The sequence below is a fragment of the Chinchilla lanigera genome, unplaced genomic scaffold (assembly GCF_000276665.1).
Source record: "Chinchilla lanigera isolate Chin_1 unplaced genomic scaffold, ChiLan1.0 scaffold00021, whole genome shotgun sequence".
Classification (NCBI taxonomy): Eukaryota; Metazoa; Chordata; class Mammalia; order Rodentia; family Chinchillidae; genus Chinchilla; species Chinchilla lanigera.
In genome coordinates, this window is record NW_004955422.1 from 4448092 (window position 1) to 4466058 (window position 17967).

The 17967-nt window shown below is 38.8% G+C and overlaps 1 long non-coding RNA gene across 1 annotated transcript; it reads left to right on the forward strand.

Annotated features, from left to right (window-relative positions):
• The first annotated feature begins 3725 nt into the window (after window positions 1–3725).
• Window positions 3726–17767, forward strand: LOC102028306. The gene is made up of 3 exons (XR_260852.1): window positions 3726–3927; window positions 8765–8956; window positions 17670–17767. It is a non-coding gene; the product is annotated as an uncharacterized LOC102028306 (long non-coding RNA).
• The last annotated feature ends 200 nt before the right edge of the window (window positions 17768–17967 follow it).

Sequence of the window (17967 nt, forward strand, 5' to 3'; positions counted from 1 at the left end):
CAAACATGTATGAGTATAATATGAAGAGAAAGGACTTGGCAAGCTGAGCTATTCCTTTTGAATGGAGGGGCTCACCAAGCCAGAGCACAAAGCTGATTTACTCTTTCTTCCAGGTAAGGGTAAGGGAGTGGTAATTGTTCAGTTGCTTCACATTTGGGGATATTAAAACATGAATTATCAGAAGTAGAGCTCAAATTTTTCCTACGACATGGAAATAGCGTCAACCTCCAGGACAAAACGAGAGTCTTAGGAAATTAGTCTCTTTCCTAATGCTCTCACCCTCAGTAATGTTTCTTCAATCATCATTCAGGTAGTATCATCTCCATTTTTCTGCCTCAAACTCTAATTCTTTAAAGAGGACCCTAGAAATTCATTTGCCATCCTGTGAGATGTAACCCAGGACGTTTTCATCATCATTATTGTTATCACTGAAGATAAAGGAATCTATCAACTTCACTATTTCCTGCTGGCCGCATAATAACTCAAGCTCTGTCTTGGTCATTTACTTTAAGGAACAATATAATGACATTTCTGGGAATTACAGAGACACTCGCTCCAAAGTCAGCATCTCTTGGCTCCGTTTTAAACTCTATTCATAAAAGTTATGAGAACTTCTGGGAGATAAGGGGTCTTACCTCTATACAAGCGAGTCTAGAAGTTTTACTGTGTAGTGAGTACCATGTTGCTCCTAGGGAATGGTGTGTGATATGTGAATGGTATTCCACCCTATAAAACTTCATTAAAGCATTCTCAGTTGCTAGACAATGACCTGCAGCATGTCAACAATAAATTGGGGGGCTGGGGATTTAGCTCAGCGACACAGTGCCTGCCTGACAAGTGCAAGGTCGTGAGTTCGATTCCCAATACCAGAAAACAAAACAAGACCAAGACCAAGACCAAGACCAAGACCAAGACCAAGACCAAGACCAAGACCAAGACCAAGACCAAAACCAAGAATTGGTCCTATGTTTTCTTATTTGGGAATACCAAGGGAGCACAGCTCCTATACATATTGACCCAAAACCCCTCTCCAGAAGTTCCTTCAGCAGAACCATGTTTGCTCTGTTCTTCACCATCTCACTACATAGTTACTGAGTGCAGGGAGCTTCCATGAGTAACTGAGTCCACATAGAATGGTGCAGTGAATGCTACTAGAGATGTGTATACAAAGGCCCGAGGAAGCACAGAAGAAATAATTTGGTAAGAGAACAAGAAATATTTAATTCTGTCGTTAAAGAAGACATTTTCCTAGGTAGACATATTTAGGGAATAGACAGCCTATATAAAAATATAGAGATGTGAGAGAGTGTTCTTATGTACCAGGTAGCCGACAGGGTAGTGTGAAGAGCAGATCTGAGATGTACAGGCTGGGGCAGTTGGTGAAGGGGATGTTGTTTCTGTACTAGGCTATTTCTGTCTTATTCAATCTGTCCACATCTTCTTAGTTGATGGGAAACTGAGGAATATCAATTTCAAACTGCTTTTCTGGTATTGTCACCAAAGGCAAATGTGGTTGTAAGTATCAACGTGTTTGAAATTCCAGATGGGACCCAGTTTTCCCACTCTCTTTTCTCATTCTGTAGAAACCCTTTTCTCCCATGTCAGGAACAAGCTGAAGTTGTTTTCATGTATTCACGGGCACTGCTGGAGTCAGGAATCACACTTCTTAAAAATTTATTTTCTGAATTGAAGTCCCACAGCAGAAAGCAATGGTTAGCAAACTTTCCAAATTCTGGACATATAGCCTTTTCTAATTACTGATTGTATGTTGCAGTACAAGCTGTTTGACTACTGATTTTAAAAAAGGGATTTGAAGAAGCATGTTGAAAACATAGAGGTGTCCTTCAAAGGAAAGTGCTATTCCCCTAAGAATGTGCCCAAGGCCTACTCCAGTGCTTACTTGCACTTTTGGGAGCCTGTTGGTGAATCCTGATGTGGCTACAGAACTTTCAGTTCAATATGTTTGGCTTTTTGTGCATGTTTGGTTTAGTCTTTAGTAAACACGTCAGTCATTTGAGAGATTGTTACTCAAATTTGATGGTGTTTACTTCTCACATTGTGAATGAAAGGAAGCACATTCGAGCCATGCACAACATTTGTGCACTCACAGGGGTTTATGGTACTTATGTGCTGCTTTCTTGCAGAATAAAAGCGGAGAAGACAAAAGCTTAATTTGCACCTCTCTGTTGAGGGCCTGAGGCTGACTTCTGTGAGACCTGTATACCATGGGCCTTTGATGGACTTACACAACATGCTACAGTACAGCCTGCAATGGATGATAATAGACAATACTTACCACTGATATAATGATATCTGATATCTCACTTCATCAAATTATTACCATATTGTATAATATTATTCTATAAAAATTTATCTTTCCTTTTTCTCAACTCATTAGAGCTATTGCTGATCCAAGAATTATGGACCACCTTGACCAAGTGTAGTTTTAATTTTAATTTTACAATGGCTTAGAAATGGAATCTTCACTTCCCTGTCACATGCCCTGTCTCACGTTGCAACAACCTGTGGGCAGGTGTTCTCTATGTGTCCACATGTGCCAGGCTGTGAAACTTATGTTCTGCCAGTTATGGAATAAGATGTGAGGAAATAAATTGAGTAAAGAAAAAATTTTCTTATGTGAAAAATGTGTAATACAAACTGGTTTAGGAAGGATCATTTACTCTCTTTCAGATGGTGATAACTGTAGACTTGCATGACAGTTGTGAAGCTTAATTATGACAGTTTTTATAACGTACTTGCTCAGTGCTGGGCATGTATTGGTTTAATTCTTTGTAGTAACTGTATTATCTTACTATTGACTTGGGTTTGTAAGCTGACTCTCTTCTTCCTCCTGAATTCCTCCTCAGAAGTTGCCTGTGACTCAGGCGGATGCTAACAGGTTGGTAGTGTGGCTCTGTTATGAACTCAGCCCTGAACCATAAGAAAAGCTAGATGTTCATGAACAAACTTAATAAGGACAACACATTAGCAAACGTCATAGATCCATATGCCAATTGTTGCCTCTTTAGTCTTTTTGAGGGACTGCGCAAGCTCTCAGTGACTGATGCTAACTCCCTGTAAGTCTCCAGTTGAGATCTGGCTGCTTTTTCAATGTTTTTCTCCTCACAGAAAAGGACCAAGAGCACTAAGAGAGTATAGTACTTGATAGTATTTGTGCACATGAGTAGGTGTAGAGGTGCCTGCTCATGTGTGTGCATGGTGCGGGGAGAGAGAAACAGAACCAGAGACAGGCACAGATAGACAGAGGCAGAGACGGAGACAGAGACAGAGATAGAGACAGAGACTGGATATAGCTTTTGAAGACAGAGGAGACCTTTCAGAAAGTCAGCAAGCTCCTTAATCTCACAGCTTTTTGCTGCTGATAAACACAGGGATTTTGTAGTCAGCAGCAGTAACTGGAACGGATGGATCTCTAGAGGTTACAAATTTTAAGATGGAGAATTGCAGACTTTGGATGGATTCAGCTCTCATTCTGATAGAAGACCACGACTTTGGAAGAGAAGGAAGGATGTAGAATGTGAATATCCAGTGACGCTGATGGTATCAAAGCACCAGAATCATTTTTCTAGATTGTGATTTCATAATATCATAGCTGTAATATTCTAGAAGGAAAAGCAGTGACATCATAAAGACAAAGAAGAATATAGTTATTAGAATACGTATGTAGTTTTTGGAATATTTCTCACATTGAAAGAGATGGGAGACATATCAAAAACTTGATACCACGGAAGATAATACACAAAGTACAGAAATAGCAATATAATAATACCTTGTAACTTGTATGTAGCATTTACACTTTCTGAAATGTTTTCATATAATCTCATGGGATTCTAACAGCAGTTTTCTGAAGCATTCAGTGTAAGAGGAACCGTATTTTCCACAGGATGGACATAAGTCTCTAAGAAGGTAAGAAGTTTGCTTTAGACCAGCCAGCTATTATGGAACAGATCTGAGACTGGAATCCAGATCTTTTGATTATATCTGTAGTTCCATCTTCCCAATATTATAGACTATATCAGTACTTTCTTAATAATAAACATTAAAAGTCTTCAAATATGCTTGTTGCTTCCAGTTTTGGAATGTTCTTTGGAACTGCCTCCCTGGTTTCTGAATGAATGTCACTTGTTCAACTGGTTTCTAAAGTCTGTGGTTTACATAACATGTGATTTGGTCTCTTTTAGTTTGTTTAGGTCCAGTAGCTTCCTTTTCCAGCTAGGTTTCTTCTTGGCTCTACAATATGTAATTGATACTTCTACGTCTCTGCTACATCCAGACCCTGGGCCAAGTGTTTGCTGTAGAGTTACCTTGCTCCCTATCATAGGAGACACCAGGGCAGGCTAAGTGGATTGACCTCCAACAAATGTGTCTCTTCCTCATGAGAACTCAGCGGGCCTTCCAGGAAGATGGTGGAGTGGTAAGCAGCAGAGAAAGATCCTCTGAGATGGGCTGTCCAGACACTGGAATACAGCCACTCAAGGAGGAGAAGAAGGAGGGAAGTGAGTCCCCTGGACCCTGGAAGGATCTGAAGGGAGAGCTGAAGCCCACAGGGAAAACAAAGAGGGAAAACTTCATCAAAGAAAATGAGGATAGCACTCTTGCCTTCTCGCTGAGTTGGGACTCATTGTATGGGAGAAGCGGGTCAAACCTGCAGACACATGGTGTTTGCTGGTGATCCCAGAGGCCTCTAAGGAAAGATGCAGCAGTGCAACAGAGGAGTGGACACCATGGCTTGTACTGGCTGGAGAGTGGACCAGATTTGGCTGTCCAGCAGGAGAGGGCAATTGGCCAGGAGATATCTCAGAGCGGCCAACTGAGCTTAGAACTCAGAATAACTGCTGGATCCATCTAGTGGCTCCCAGTTGAGTTCAAACCCATCACAGTTACACTGCTGCCTGCAGGTTAAATGAGTCTGGTTCCAGCCCCACAGTTAAAAACCCACCTGAACTTTAAGGGAAATGAATGGGCAGGCTCCCTGAGATTATCCACTACTCCGCCATAGAGTTACTGCTGGGTTGCTGGGATAAATCAACATGGATCTGGACTCTCTCCACATGTTGTCCACCAGGGACAGCAGAGAGAAACCTTGGTTTGGACATGGTTTTTTCCTCTCTCTCTCTCTTATTTTTTTTTTTCCTCATAAGAAGTCAGGGACTCAGGGATACTCATGGGTTTAAACTAATTCCCTCCGTCTCTCTCTCTGTCTTCTACACTCCTTTTCCATCTCCTCCTCTCTCCTCTCTTTTCTTTTTCCTCTTCCTCCTTCTCCATTTCTTCTTCTCTTCCTCCTCCTGCTTATTTTTTCTTCTCTTCCTCCTCATCATTCTCTTCCTTTTTTCTCTGTCTCTTTGTGTATTTCTTTGTTTCTGTCTCTGTCTGTCTACCTTTCTCTCTTTCTCTCTTTCTTACTCAGCCTTCTTCACTATGCTGACTCTACTCTAGTAACAGTGGTCTCCCACAACCCAAATGGGAAAGACAGTAACTACCTGTAAACTTCAGGATACAATTTTTTCTTTCCAGCATGGAGCTTGGACTGAAAATTGGAACCCAGTTGACCAAATACATTTTCTTGTCATCAGTTGATTTCTGGCCCTTTTCTTCCCATCATTCTTTGGTCTAGAAAAGTTGAAATTGTCCCCTCTCTCATCCTTCTTGGACATGAAACCCTACCTAATGGCTAACTTGTCAAGTTCGGCTTTTGATTCTGTTATTTTGTGAGTGATACTAAGTACTGACCTGTCCTGCATTGACAGAAGGAAACTCATATGTGGCCCAACCTTGACAGGTTGAAGTCTTAATTATTTTAAGGAAAAACTTGAAAGTTAATGATGCATGTTTGTAAAACATTACTTATCTTAAATATGATTTTTTGAAAACTAGGATGGGATTCACCTCTGCACTGTTTCTGACTTATCCTCATGTGAATATATATCGTGGATAATATCCTGTGTCAAAACATAGAAATCTACCTCATTTTTTGTTACCATTGTGAACTATCTTATGTAATGAGTGAACCATAAGCCACTGACCCACATCCTTCTAGTAATAGATATTTAGTTCAGAATTTGGATTTTAAAGAAAACATGCATGGTAGCAAGAAATAGTGATGCCTATTAAAGTTTGATATCAAAGAGGGTAATAGACCTTTGAGGATAACACTGGTAGAACTGAGAAGAAACAATGCAGTTGCATACAATTTGCTACAGAGAAAGGAGGGCTTCACTTATCCATATTTAGTACAGCAGGGCAAAAAAGAGTTGGGCTCCATCCTTGGGAGGAGGGTGTACAATAAACTGCAGAAAAGAAGAATAATTCAATGTCTATTTTGCTTCCATAGAATATCAGTGAAATGAACTTTAAGTTGGAAAGAGCAAAAAGTCTTGGCTACCAACCTAAATTTAATAGATATAAACATTTAGGAAAGTTCCTAAAACAAAGAATGTGTTAAAATATGTTTAAATCACATTATTGCATGAAATTACTAGGGAAGAAAAATGTGCTAGAAGGTTGAAAAATCACCAATTTCTAAAAGTAGAATAAGATGAATTCTGAACAGAATAAATATGTCAATTAAGATGATATCAATCCCTAGTCAAAATATTTAGAGATAGTTGTGAATGCTCTGGAAAGAAAAAATGAATTAGAAATAATGGATTTCAAATAGGAAAGTTGGTTCCTTTGTTTGGATTGTGTAATTACAGGATTTGATTAGAGAAATTCACTAAATGAAAATTATCTGGACTTTAGTATGATCTTGGACAAATTGCTCATAAGCTATGCATTCTCATGCATTTTGCACACACTGAACTCTCTATGGAATGCTCTTCCCCTTCTCATTTTGCTGATGATTGCCTGATTATCTGAAGCAGAATAATTCTTTTGAAATATTAACCAACATTTGCTTTTTTTAAAACCCCCAACTTTGGCTTATCTCAAGTCAGCTAGCCGTCTGCAAAAAACACTTTAGATAAGTGATGAGACATCAAAAAAGCAACGGAAAAAAAATGTTCTCTTGCTGGCTTTGGATTTCCAGAATCTGAAGTTGCCAAAGAAACAAAGATTCTTGGCTAACAAAAATCTTGGAAGAAAAATGCAAATCAAACTTTCCCCCACACAGACTAAGGCAATGAACTCGTGGAGGCCAGGGATTGGGGGTTAAACACAGCAAGCCCCATGTGATAACTGCAGTGTAGAATTGCTACTTACCCAACTCATTGTCCTTCCTCACATCCTTTGCATGGCGATACGGGTCACTGTTAGCCCAGAATGAATGATACCTCTCTGATTCTTCTCTGTACCATATGTGCTTCATTGACGAAGATATCTTTGCCTCCCCACACAACCCTTGCTCTCAGAACTACAGTGAAAGACTATAGACATTTTAGAGACAGAGTTTCCCAAAAGACGTGGGGGATAATTGCACAAAGATGTCTCACCATTTCTGGGTAAAATCTGGTGCTACTTCTTGAGCCAAAGTTGAACTCCAAGGCCACCAGCATTGTAGAAGAAACTGATTTTTATCTCCTTCACTGTCATTTTCCTGTAAGACTATGAGGCTGTTGAGGACAGAGGACAGGTTCCAGTGCATGTGTATTTGCTGGCAAAGGTAGAAACTAGTAATTGTTAAGTAAGTTGGGTTAAAAATGGAGAAATGTGTGCAGTTACCTGGGTTCATAACTAATTAAATATATACTTAGCGAATATTGGCTAATGTACTCGTATTTTCTTTGAACTGTCTATGTGGTAATTCTAAGCTTTGCTTTCTGCTTTCCTGTCCTTATTAATGACGTGAATGAGGACATAACTCATTTATTACGCTTGGGAGTGACAGGAAGCTAGAGGGTAAAGTCAGTATCTTGGGTGAATGTTAGAATCTAAAAGGAGATGAATAAATGGAAGTGATGAGATAAATACAGTGTAATTTGGAGTAAATACAAAATACTAAGTTGGGTCTTAAAAAATCAACTGCATTATGGACTAAGGAGTGATAGTGCTTTAAAATAAAACATTTTTAAAAGATTTTGCCTGAGATTTAGTCAAGCTTTCTATGAAGCAAAACCTAATGCATGCTTTTACTCAACTATGTATAATATTTATAGAAATTTTGAAAAGCGACACAGGAAAGCAAGGGTGCTACTGCGTGTCTCATGAGCTCTTGGCTAAATGCTGGTTAGTTCCACATGTAAGATTATAAAAGGATAATGCCAGAGAATTTGGAAGAAAGTATTTGCGGAAACTATGTTTAAAAATGAGAATTGGGGAGAGATTGGAACTAGATCACAGAGCCAGTGTCCTCACAAGGAAGTTTATGTTTGGACTTTTAACTACTTATTATATTAAGGGATTCTTTATGTTTTTTTAGTCCAATAGGTGAAAGTCAAAGACAAGTAAATGCTGAATTGCTGTTCATGAGAAATGTGTAGCAACCAGGCACTTCTATCAGTGAAGTGACACCTTTGGGCTCGATCTTGTCTCCTTTTATTGGAAGAATTTAAACTAAGAATTGGGCTATCATCATAAGGGTTACCTTATTTGCATAGATGATGGGATTCAAATGAGTCCTAAGGCAGGCCCCAATCAATGACAAAGTGATCTTTCTATGTGGCATTCTATGGCTGAGTTAGGGAGAACTCAGGGGTTTGGATGGACATGAAGGACTTTTGAACAAGCATCCGAAATGATGAGAGAACTGCTGAGCTCAGGAAGGAGTTGGGAGGACTTTCCTTATTCATCACTCTGTATGCAGGACACATAGAAGGGAAAGATCTGTGCTGCTGGACTGCAATTCATCTAAAAGAGAAGGAAATAACTCTCTAGTGGATATGAACTGTGAAGAAGAATGATGATGCTATTCTGTGTTCCCTGACTTTGTACCTGGAGAAATAACAGGACTTGATCAATGAAAATGTTTGGAGCAGGGGATCTGGATGATGAAGAGGTAAGTGTGAGCTGGATCTGAGAGACTGATGATGTTTTAGCCCCATGGTCCATGGCTCTGAGCCCAGCTGGTGAGTCTGGGACAATTGATGGTTTCTGACACCCTGGCAGTTGCAGTAATTCTGATCTAGTGCCATGGCCAGGCAGCTCCCAATGCTGCAGACAGCTTCATTGCCGTGGGTCCATCCTTCACTTAGCAGTAGACTGTCTTCCATCAGCCAAAGATGAATGAGAAAACCACCCAGCCTTTACATGTTTTCAGTATTATCCTCTCCTTTCTGTCTATTCCAGCTTTGGTTTATGTATTCTCCTGCCAACCTTCTGAACTATGGGGCAGAAGCCTCTTGGCATCTCTCACCCTTTGAGTGATATGTGAAAAATGTTCAAGAGGGTGTCCTCCATGGGCTGACAGAGTAGGAGCCTCTGCAGCTATCAAAGGATGACAGGGTGTGTCCTGGCTTGTCCAGGAGTAGGCAGAGGTTCATTTCTGCTTTAATTCATCAAGGGCAACTCCATTCCCATTTCTGAGCAAAGAGTGAATAGAACTTCTTCCAAGAATCTAAACGAGCAGCTAGCAAGGCTAATTTCCTGCCAAGAGAAGGGGAAATGTATCCTGATACTCGAGGTAACATGAAATGGTGTACAGTTATGCAGGACTAAACTGACTTCAGCATTAATATCTTCAAACAGCAGGAATGTACAGTCTCTGAATGCCTCTTAAGTTACAAAACACTCTTACTGTTTTCTTCTTAGTGAATTTTAAGGGAAAAGGTAGTAAGCAAATGCATCAGATAGAAATTTGTTTTTCGATATCCCTTTTTCTGAAGACACTTGGCTGTGTGACAGCTCTCTGTGCTCCTAATATCCTGCATAAGAGCTCCTTCTGTGTGGGAGTCTCAGCAGAATCACTGGGCCTCCAAGATGTACCCACTGTGAGTCAGACTTCAGTCCCTTCACTGCTTTACTTGGATAAAATGCTACTGAGTGGGACATGGGCCCCGACCTTCTGACTCATTGCGAGTGGGAAAGCTATCTCCAGTGATCAGAAATGGTACATGTCTAAGAATATAGATATGCTTACTTTAATTTGAATGTCAAATAATGCTTGCATTTGCAAACATGATATGATATGCCATGCAGAGGTACAACTTTAATGTGGTGATTAAAAAAAGAATCTGGAAATCTTAAAAGAGGAGTCATCTAATTATTTGGCAAAGCACTCACTGAGCTAAAAAAAATCATCTGCTCCATTTGAGAGAGTAGGGATGGGAGGGTATATTTTGCTAAGGGATCTGGAAATAAGAGGCCAATAGCGTAGCACAGGCTCACAGGCTTGAAGGGACTAGGGTGAGGTGTGTCTGCGGAGAATATGAAGCAACCTCCACCACAATTTATTCATTTTCATTTCAGGGTTCAGCCTAGAAGTTTCTGGAGCTACTGTAGCTGGGGTCATATGTAAGAGAAAGGACCACAGTTGAAGGCTGTCCAGGTGTCCACTAGGTTTAACAAAGAAATACTTGACCCATGCAAGAGGGAGGGACTTGCACAGCAAGAAAGGCTTGAGGAAGGAAAATGTGCTCCGCTGAACAGTTCCCTGGTGAGAGTCAGAAAGATTAGCACTATTCCCAAGAGCATCATGCATCGATATGAAAACCAACACAGTAAAGAAGGTTTCAGACATGGGATGAAACCTAAATGAACCAGATGGAGGCTCTCACAAGTGACACCTGCCATTAAACAAGAGCCTCAATTTCAGGTTTCCTCCCTGACTTTCTACCTGGAAAGAGGGGTAGCCACTCCCAGGCTTTCTTCACCTGGGGAAGGCAGAACCATGGTTCAAACTCACACTGCAAAAGAGGATGGGGAGAACTTTCAATACTTCAGGTTTAAATAGGGCCAGACAAAGTTTTAATTGTTTAAAATAATCAGAAATTAGTAGGATGTCTCAAAACTTCATAACAAATGGAAAAATGAATTTAACATAGCTGGGTGGAAACCAGTGACTGAAAGACACATAACCATTTCCACAAGGGATGCTAAGGGCAGATCTGTCTCAAAACTTCATAACAAATGGAAAAATGAATTTAACATAGCTGGGTGGAAACCAGTGACTGAAAGACACATAACCATTTCCACAAGGGATGCTAAGGGCAGATCTGGACTCAGAATACTTTTTCTACTGGAATCACACTGGTCAGAACTCAGTCCAAACATCTCAACTTAATTGTACACGAGGCTTAGGAACTTCATCTTGTATGTGCAGAAAAAAAGAATGATGTAAGCACCTAGCACTGTCTATCTTACAGGTAAGCACTTTGAAATTCAGCCCATTGCTTAATTTAAGAATCTAGTTGGTCTGTAGTAATTGTAACATTAAATGGGAGAAACCTGTGAATGACAGAGTATTCAGGAGTTTTCATAGGATTTACTCAAACAGACCAATGATGTTTGTTTCATAGGTTTTGACACTGAGAAAGGGTGATCTGGTTTGTCTTGTCTAGAATTAGAATCTCTGGAATTCTGACAACTCTATGGTGTGGGTGCTACGACTGTCATTTTCTAGAGGAAATAAAAAGCTAACAATTTAATGCCACAGCCTATAGGTTCATTGATAGTACCTGTCCCACTTGAGCATCCCCACTATTTCTGTTACACCTGTATCATCTGGTCACCTTGACTTCCTACAGTGCAAGACCTTTCCCCTTCTCTTTGTTCAGGATGGATTTTCTGAACCTCATTCAGACGATTCTGTGAGACCCCCTCTTGGCTTTCCACATGACATGCTCTCCCTGTGCCAAGGATCCTGCTGCCAAGCAGCATTGTTTATTGTTCCATCTGGCTTTAATCATTTTTTTTACATTTTTACAAGATCCTAGTGTGTGCGCTCTTTTTCGGTAGAAGATTCCTGTTTCAATGGTTTGATGATGTGCTGACCTGCATTTAGTGTGTTGGATAACTTCCTTAATTGGACTATGATGTTTGTGAAGATCGAGCATTTATAAGCTCATGCAAATTTGATTTTTGACTCATGAAGCTGGAGCAGATGGGCTTAGGGTTTCGGTAATTCAGGGGATGCTGATCAGTTCGATATGTTTGTTCCTTTATTAATGATACTATTGCCAGTGAGCCTTTCTCTACAATCTTTTTCTAGTCCCTTAAGACAGTTGTCTGATATTAATGCCCTAGAATGTTAATTCTCAGCTTATCCTTTTTAAGTTTCTGGGAAGCTGAGGAAAAATGCATTCTTTTAAAATAATCTATTTAGTTCTGTTACATAAGGATCACAATATCATAAGTAGGTGTTGGGAACTTTGAAATCTGATCTCCTTTTTCATTTTTTAAAAAAGAATCAAAGCTCAGTAAATACCTTCTTAGCAAGTTTTGTTGTTTCAGTCAGGTAGAGGCACCAGAAGTAGCTTAAATGGGCTCAAGGTTCTGGATTCAATCCACAACACTGAAAAAAAAAAAAAAAAGAGGAGAGAGAAAAAGGGAGATTATGTGGTAGTGAGGGTGGGCTTTGACACATGGGCAACATTTGCGTGTGACTATAATTGCTCGATTAAAAATGGGAAATTACAAAAAATAATCTGATCTTTCCCTTGATCTTCCTGAAAGAGTGATTACTTATAAAGCCCCTTATAAAATCAGGTACCAAGCAAGTACATATCAATGTTATGCCATCTTTATGCCAGTCTCTATGGTCAAGCATGATAAATTCTTTAACTTTTCAAGTGCTTTCAACCAGACTGGGATAGAGAATATATTTGTAATACCTCCCTTCCTTCCTCCTTCCTTCTCTGCCTTTCTCCCTTTCTTCTTCCTTTTCTTTTTTCCTTTTTTCCTTCCCAGAGTGATAAGCCCTGTAATATACTCTATGAAACATACAGTGATAGCACAAAAGAGTGGAGATAAAATGAGTCTGAAATCAGTTTATCTTACAAAGGTTTGGCTGATGTTCAATCATTTCATTTTCTTGGTATGTTTTCACATTGCCTTTCTCTAATACATGTTTAGCATGTGTTATTTATACCATAATTATAGCCATACCAAGAGTAGGAACACAGCTATTGTGATCTTTTCACTATTACAAAGCACCATGGGAAAAGAGCTTGAAGAAGAGTCCTGGCTCTGTGAAGTCTGTAGAGCCCTATTTTTTTCAGGTGTATTTACGAGAAAATTCAACTGCAGGGAGAAGAAGTTCTAGGGAAGATGCCAGCAAGCCTAATAAATAGCCAATGGTTTACTACAAGGTGGGGAGACAAGGTGTTTGGAGGTCAATACCTGTGATGGATAATCTTGATTGCCAACTTGATTGGTTTGAGAGATGTCAGGAGATTAGGAGAGCACATTTTGCGTTATAGTTGGGGGAGAAGACATTACCGTGGGGAGTTTATCTGGTCCCTGGCATTTTACAGTACTTTTCTTCTGTGCTCTGCTTCCCAATAGCTATCAAGTAAGCAGCTTTCCTGAAACACGTCCTTCCACCAGGATGCTGCTGCCCGAGAGCCAGCCAACCACGGACTGAAACCTCTGAAACTGTTAGCCAAAATTAAACTCTCCCCATTTATTTATTTATTTATTTTCCTGTACCGGGAACCGAACTCACAACCTTGTGCTTGCCAGGCAGGCTCTGTGCCACTGAGCTAAATCCCCAACCCCAAACTCTCCCCATTTAAATTGTGGGTATCAGGTGTTTTGTCCCAGAAACAAAAAAGCCGAGTAACAGAATAACTATCTTAGGGAAAGAATAAAGAATAGAGAGATAGAAAATGTAGATTCTAGCCTTGTCTTTTCCTCTGGTTCCTTTTGTGATCTTTGGCAGTTTGCTTAATATTTCTGGGCCTTCATTTCCTCCAGGTGATTTCTCCAGTTTTTTCCAGTTTTGATATTCTCTGATTTGATCTGAAATTCACTCAACAAGCATTGACTTAAAATCTATTGTGTTTCAAGGCAGTGGATTCCCTTAAGAGGGTTTACTTCGATATTACATCAGAAAAGAATTCTTGGTTCTTAAAAAACTTTCTCTGTGAGATTACAGGGCTCTGTCTTAGGACCTCAGTCCTAAATATCATTAGTATTTGGGAAGCATAACAAAGCTATAGCTTTCCTATAGTTTTCCTTGTTTTTTTCCCTGAGCTGGGTACTAGCCATATGTATAGCATAGAGACCAGCCTATCTAGAGAACAGAGTTTTCTTTTACTGAGGATGACTAATAAAGATCTTTAGATGTCCAGCAAATGGAAAATAGAGTTCCCTTCAGGGTAACTGGCCACTTTGCAAGTCATTTGTCAGCATTCTCAAGTAACTCAGTCTTTGCAAAGGGTGGGATGCTTTTATTTTTATTTTTTTTATAATTAGGGTACAGTTTTTATTCAGACCTGATAGAAACCAACATTTTTTTAATCTATAAATTTAGCATTTCATGACATGGAGAATTACAGTGGTAGGAGGAAAGAGGCCTGTGCAAAGAAAACAAAGATATAAAACATAATAAGGGAAAAGCAGCCAGCTTGCTGCAACTATGAAGTAAAGAAAACTTCAGGTAGGCCTGATTTATAAGAGATAATTATTACTGGGTGACTTGCAAGACTAGGGCAGAGATAGGAAGTACCTGAAAGGGAAAGGATGCAGAGGAATCCTTCTCTTCTCTGCCATTATAAAAATAACAATCCTTGGTGCATGTGTTCCTTTTCACTTAAGAATTTGCAGGAACTTGAAAAATACAACTTGAAGAAAATTATGATATGGAAGAAGTATGTTTGGATCACTACTCTAAATGCGAAGGCAAAGACCAGGGGTGGGAAAGGGATTTATCAACCCTTGCCTAAGGGTTTAGTGGTAGAGAATAGGTCTAATTCCCATCTTCTGATTTTCTAAATTCAGAAACTGTTGCTCCCACAGTTGAACTTTAATTCTGATTAGACAAACTTAATCTTCACCTTAGCTTTTAATCTGAGAGTACTCAACTACTAATTCACTTATTTATTCTTTCATTAAACATTTACTGAGCACCTACTATGTGCTTGATATGGGTCTATGTATTATGAATACAAAGGTAAGACATGGTGCCTTCCATGAAAGAATTCATATTTTTCAAGTTTAAATGAACATTACAAGCTAAGGGATGCACTTTATTAGTAACCTATAGCTGATATACAAAATGCTGGGCATATTTAGACAACTGACGAGTTTAGGGGTGAGCTATACCTATGAAACTATTACTACAATCAGTGCCATAAACATATCCATCATATCCAAAGGATTATAAATTCAATTGTTTATTAGAATTAATCTCTTTGTGTTTTGAATATTTTTTGACTTATAGTGGAATTTGGATGATGTTATCATACCCACACAAAGTTTCTTTTGACCAATATTTGTTTAATATATCTTCTTCCACTCTCCTTTCTGCTTTTATTTTTAGATAAATTTCATGCTGTCAATCATTGTTTTAAATGACCAATTTAGAGCATTTTACGTTAATGTGATAACTCACACTTAAGTAATCATTGCCACATGATTTTGTACAGCCTAGTGCTCTAGTTGCCATGTGACTTTGAAGAATCATTTCACATGAAGACTGACTTGCTTGAGAATTCTCACAGGCAATGAAAAAGTAAAACAGATTTACTGAAGTCTAGTTGGTATGTAATAAATAAAAACATATTTAAATTTGGTAGTTTCGACATATGTGTTTATCTCTGAAACCAAACCTACATTCAAAATAGCATATTCATCCTCACAAAAGATGCCTAATAGAATCTTTTAAGCCTTCTGCTTTTCCTCATCACCCCTCTTGCATTTCTAGGCAATCAAAGATCAGCTTTCTGTTCCTATAGATTAATTGGGACTTTCTAGCATTTTATATGGATGTAAGAATATAGTTTATTTGATTTTTAAAGTTTTATTATTACATGTTTGCAGTACCTAATGATTACATTCATCTTGGAGAATTGGTACCTGTACATAACACAGCTTGATTTTTTTTCATTCCCTTTTTTCTGTGTCTCTACCCTCCCCCATGTTGTCTCCTTCTCATTTGCAAAAGATCTATCTCCATGTTTCCTATTATCTATATTTTATTTTTTTCAAAAATTTATATTTTGATACCTCACTAAAGAGAAATCATGCAATATTTAAGCTTGTGTGTCTGATTTATTTCACCTAACATGATAGTGTCGTGAATCCGTGAGCTCTGTCTTGGTTACTTTTCTCTCGTTGCTGAGACAAAATACCCAACGCCCAAAATGAAGGAAGGAAAGGTTTATTTAGCTTACAGTTTGTGGAGGTTTCAGTCCATACTTGGTTGGCTCCGAGGCAGAAGGTAGCAAACCAACAAGAGCAAAGGGGGGAATGGCAGCTGAACAGCAAACAGCCAGAGCAAACGGCAGGAATGGCGGCAAGCAGCTTCTTTCCCTGCCTTACTTTGTAAACAGGCTACCCCCACCTAAGGGGCGTGTAGCTCTCACATAATCTTTGTGCCCTCCTCTTCCACAGGCTCAGGATGTATACAAAGTAAGCACTCTGGCTTCCTGCTAAGTTACTTAGCCAAACCTCTAGACTCCCCAAGTTGACACAATGTTTCAACCATAACATCATATTCATCCAGCTATGCACAAATCAATAGTGCTTTTCTTTTTGTTGCTGAGTAGTGCTTGATTGTATAAAAATAAAGTACCACTATGTGTTATTTATCTATGTGTTGATGCGCATATGTGCTTTTCATAATTTTTGGCTAGTCTGTATAAAACTTCTTTTCACATTTGTGCACCAGTATGAACCTATGATTTTTGGAAACCATTTGGAAGTAGAATGTGTCATCCAGATTAACTGTGTCATCCAGTAGGCGTATAGTCAACAGTTTAAGAGATCGTAAAAGTGCTTCTCCTAGGGACTATACAATTTTACATTCCCATAAGCAGTGTGTGGAAGCTTAAATCCTCCACAGCCTTACCAGAACTTGGATTTTGAGAGTTTTTATCTTAAAAAGTTGTGTAGTGTTATTTTATTGTACTTTTAGTTTTCATTTTAAAATACCTAATGCTTTTCAGTACTGAGAATCATTTTGTATGCTTCTGAACAGTCTGTTTTCTCATTATTGAGATGAGTGTTATTTACATATTTTGAATACAAATCCTTTATCCCATGAGAACTGCAAACATTTTCACCCAGTTTGTGGATAACATGTTTTCATCGTGTAAACATTTCTTTGAAAGAGTAGATTTTTAAACTGTGATGACACGCAATTTTCAATTTTGAAATAGATTACACTTTTAATTTCTGTATTTTAGAATCAGCTTTAAAGTTCTATTGTGAATATAAAATATTGAAACTATTTGTGGAAACTGCTAGAAATAAGCCACTAAGAAACGCAAAATTGCCTACCGTGCTGGTGAATTCTCATATTATCCCACTCTGTCCCACATGGCATGCGAACCATCCCTTTGTCCCCTATCTGCCCAATAGTCACGTAGTGGTCATCTCCATTATCAGGCTGGCAGTCACAGTGATTGTGTTCAAGTAGCACTTATTTTACTTAATAATGGCCTGAGAACTTAAGGCTCACTTAAGTAAAAAATTAAAAATTCTCAACTAAATAAGAAAAGAAAAAAGTAGTATGTCATAATCTTCAGACATAACATCAGAAGGCCAGTAGTAGCCTGATACCATGTTACTTGCCTACATTATTGACCACATTTCATTTTATCACACAGGTGTTTTGTTGTCTCATATCACAGGAAAAAGAAGGTTTAGCAGCACACTATAGAATATTTTGAGAAAGACCACTGCATGTAACTTTTTAAAAGAAATGTTCAGGTATGCTATTAGCTGTTGCTGCTAATTTATATTGTGCCTAATTTTAAAATTAAATTACATCATAGATATGTATGTAGGAAAAATATATGTAGGGTTTGTTACTATCTGATTTCAAGAATCTGCTGGGGACCTTGGAACATGTCCTCCAACAGTAATGGAGGTCAACTACAAAGACAATTCTACTTTTTCTTGTTC